The sequence below is a fragment of the Spermophilus citellus genome (genome assembly GCF_964194105.1).
Source record: "Spermophilus citellus genome assembly, chromosome: 9".
NCBI classification, from domain to species: Eukaryota; Metazoa; Chordata; class Mammalia; order Rodentia; family Sciuridae; genus Spermophilus; species Spermophilus citellus.
This window is the reverse complement of record NC_138191.1, coordinates 28,925,487-28,930,204: the sequence shown is the minus strand read 5'-3', so window position 1 is coordinate 28,930,204 and position 4,718 is coordinate 28,925,487.

The window sequence follows — 4,718 nt, the reverse complement described above, 5'->3', positions numbered from 1 at the left end:
CCTTGCCTTCCTATAGTTTGGTTTCCTTGCCTTGGAAGGCCAACAAAAATTTACATCTGCATATTCACAGCTTCAGAAATCTCTTGAGGCACGGTCTTTGTACTTTTTTTCCTGTTTCTCATTCCTAATGACAAAAATAAATAGCCAATGTTAGTTGAAGTGGTCAGAAAAGACTTAGCTGTTTTTTCTTTTTTCTTTTCATGTGGGGAAATTGAAATTTCTGACTTTAGATTGTGGACGTGGTACAACTTAGAGGACAAATCTTCTTTGTATGCCTGAGGCAGTCTTTGATTAGTGTCCCCACATAGGAACAAAATCATCTTGTGGGAAATGTCCATAAGTGATTAGCAGCAAGTGCAGACATCAAAAGCTTGCCCAAAGCTAGGACTAGTTTCCATACCTTAGAATAACCAAAAAGTCAGAATAGGAGGATAATTTTCTACACTTGAACATCATTCATGTACCTAGTATTCAATATTTGATGCCAATTACTGTATTATGTGCTAGGTACTAAATTTGATGTTTATGTATTTTATATCATTTAGTCCACACACACTTTTCAGGGATATATTATCTCCATTTCAATAATGAGAAGTCCCAAGAGGTCTAATGACTTTGTTGTGTTCGTCTTGACATTGAGTAATGGAGTCTGGACTTAAAACAGATTGGATTGATCTCAAGGACCACATCATTAGCCTTTCCATGAAAGTCTCATGAAAATCTCCCCAGGGTTTCTTTTCCTTGTTTTCCACCACACCAGGAGAACTCTCTGTCCAGTCAGTTTGTTTTCCTAAGGGTCACAGTAGGTATAATGTATGAAAGCCATCGATCAATTTTTATATTTTTAGGACTGAAGAGGAAAGACATGAAAATCTGGAAATTGTTTCCGGATTTCTGAATGGGAGCAAAAAGCTGTGTGACAAAAACACGGTATATAAGGGCCAAAGTCTTTGAAAATAACTACTGTGACCCTTAGGAAAACAAACTGACTGGACAGAGAGTTCTCCTGGTGTGGTGGAAAACTTTCATGTGCCTGTGGTCTGTTGTTCTGTTCACATCCTTCTCCTGATTAGTGTATGTTAGGCTTCTGAAATCAAAATGGTTATTTTTTACAGTGAATTATGTTTTATATAATCATGTAGTATAAAATAAAATTTTTGCATTTATTAAGTGAGTTTCACAGAATCTTTATGAGCCCAACAAGGCAGGTAATAGAGGAATCTCACCTTTAAATGCAATCCACTGTCAAAGTTAGGAGCAGTCCTGAATCTGCATTAACGGTGAGAGATTGATTTTATTAAGGCTCTATTTCGATAATCTATTTGCTCAAAAATACACACTCTCCTATTTTATACTACCTGAATATTATCAACTCGTTCTTTTTTGTCTTTGTCTTTCCTTTAGTTTTATTATCATTATGCATATCTTTACTAATTTTCTCATCTTTCTAATCTTCATTCTATTGCATTTTATCTCCATTCTACTTTGTTTGTGTCTCAGATTATCCTGTAGACTTCAGCAAAATCAGTTGGATGCTTGGCTGTAAGTTGGAGAATTAAACGCTATCTTATCCTCAGAAAGAATTAAATATGTGTATGTATTATATATAATACACACACATTTATATGTGTACATAAAATATATTTTTACTGGGAGACCATTAGTCATATAAAATTTTAAATGAGTCATTTTTTCTTATGAATGCTAAACATATTAGAAAATACGATGTAGAGAAGAGAACCAGGAATGATAAATACCATTGACTTGAAGGCATGGTCTTTATATAGGGTGGAGTTATAAATCTAACCTGTCAGTAAAGAGCTATTCACTATATATACCTGAGGATATGACATCTGTTATACATACAGGAATAATAATATTTAATACTAAAAGTCTATTCATTTTATATGATTTAAGGTATTTTTCACATCTGGTATACTTTTTCTGTCTCCTATTCATTTTTTATAAATTCCTTAAAAATCCATATCAATGTTTCTGTCACTAGCAGAGCTGTCCTGCTCTTGATAAATTTCTACCTTCTGCCCTTGAATCCCTATAGCACTCCTCCCTACAACCTTGCCAGACATTTAACTTACTATTCATTTGATATTTATTATATGCTACATTAGGCTGTGCTTGTTCTATGTACCATTCATGTTTTTCAATGGTTTTCTTGGTTCTTTGATTTACTGGAGTTAAAAAAGAACAAATCATTATGAAGGAGAATTGTCAGTAAGACTACAAGAAGAGATTGGGATTTTAATTGACCTATCAGGATAATAAAATTTAGAAAGACTCAAAGGATGAACTTCTTAGAAGCATGACCTTAAGATTTTAACAGCTGTAGTGACTAGTTATACAACCAGAAAAATAGAAAAATGAGTACACACATCATGATAGTAATGAAAATTACTTTCCCAAATATGTTTTATTATTATACAAGTTAAGTAATTTTTAAGTAAGTACACATTCTATATACTATTTATTTGGCATTGTTGCTATATAATTTCGTATTCATAATATATTTTATAAATGTCTCTTGTTAGTTTGAGTTTTAACCAGGAAAAACACCTTTTTGTGTGCTTTGAGTTTTGGTCTTTTTACTTGACTATTTTTTTACTTGAATATTTTCTCATTTTACTTGGTTATTATTATGATTTGTCATATCATATCATACCTTTCTTAAAAATTTTGTTTAGACCTTTATTTTATTCATTTATTTATATGTGATGCTGAGATTCAAACCCAGTGCCTCACACATGTGAGGCAACTCTACCACTGAGCCACAACCTCAGCGCTCATATCATGTTTTATGAAATAAGAATCATGGGACCTGGGTTCTGGTACCCATTCTGCAAATTGTGTTAATTTGTAGGGTCAGCTTGCTTTTCTGGGTCTCAGGTTTTTCATGTGAATGATGGTCAGCTTGGACAAAATGTTCTTTATACATTCCATGTACCTTTTCACCTCATTACACTGGAGACATGTGTTTTCCCTCACCAACACTGTAGGTATTTTCCAACAGTGACGACATTTCCCTGCCTCCTTCCCAATGACATAATCTCTGCATGCATGTTCATCCCTTTAGTCTCATGCTGACTCACCCTACTCACATGGGTAGGACCTGTGGCTGTTCCTGCTCCTACCCAGGCTAGGGGTTTCTAGTCATAAAAAGTATACACATGGAGCTTTTGGAATATAAACGCAGGAAGTGACAGTGTAAAGACTATGGGTAGATGAGACTAGAGAGAGACTCATGCTAGTGGTGGTGACAAGGATTGGAGGGGAGACATTGTATGTCTCTGAGTCTTGGGGTCTGGGTTGAATGATGGCATTAGGCAGATGGCCCTTTGTGTGAGAAGGTCTGAAATTGTAGCTACAAAAATATAGGATGTTAGGGTATCTATTTTATTTGTACATCAGCAACTTCTAAAAATAATCTTTTTAGGTGTTTTCAGGAAGTTCTTTCTACTTTAGGAAATGATTAAGGTGAGTATCAATTTGGATACAGAGAAACAGGGTTTTTATTGGCTCGTCCTCTACTTCACACATAAATATAATATGCATTAAAGGACTAAGTCCAGTGTCATCCTGTGCTTTAAAGTCAATAAGAAAGTTCGTGGAACCTTCTCAAAAGTGACATATGAATATTTGAAATTCATCTCACTTTATAATCATGAAGTTTAAAGTGTAAACTCCCAATTTTCTTGAAGAGAAAACACCTGTATCTGCATAAATTTTAGGCAATATAACCAGAATAATATCAAGTGTCATTTACTATGTGGAGGTGCTGAATACTTCACAAGGTGAAGAATGCCAAGGGACCTAAAAGTTGATATCAAGAAGAGGCTGAGACACAGAGGAATTAACACTAATAGCTATTCCAAGAGCTAGTTCTCAATACCTTCATGAAGATCTATCCTACATCCTCTTTAGGCTTTTTAGACATGTTTCTTAGTAGAAACTCAGGTGAAATTCTCCAGATGCACATTTATTAGGTCTAGAGAAAGACATGATGAGCAGAACAGGTTTCCTGTGAAATCTTACAGGATATGAAGCCATTGAGAGTTATATAATAATGAAAGATTATGTTGAAACAGGAGGCACCAGATAGCAGTGAACACGAGAAAACATGTTTTTAAGAAAGGGAATATGCACATATTTCTTGTGTTGTCCTATAGTTGAGGGCTAATTTCTCACATCCTGGTCTCTCGATACTCTCCATCTACAGCCTATCTTAATTCAGTCTCAATTCATGACTCAGGCACCTCTGTTAATCATGATATTTTCCTCTTATCCAAACATTCTGTTAGAGAATTGTGAGTGTGAACTGGAGAGGGAAGGCAACTATGAGAATATGCATAAATGCAGCGTGGAATATGTTGGAAATGAGAAAAAGTCAACACTACAGTGTTTTAAATACCTGGTGAACACCATGTGTAGTCATGAATCTTTTGTTTTTGCCCAATTTGTTAATTTCAGAGAGAACATTACAATGAGTTGGTGACATATTTATATCCTGTTGCAGCCTACACATTATGATGTTATTATATTGCTTTTATTATTTTGGTACATTTGAATAACTAGCTCATGCTACACTGTTCATTCCCAATGAGAACTCTGCAATGATTTTAGCACATTGTTATCCCCATAATCACAATTTCCTCCTCATTTTCTCAATTCTTGTAAGTTTAGCCACAGCCCAGTTAGCTGGATCA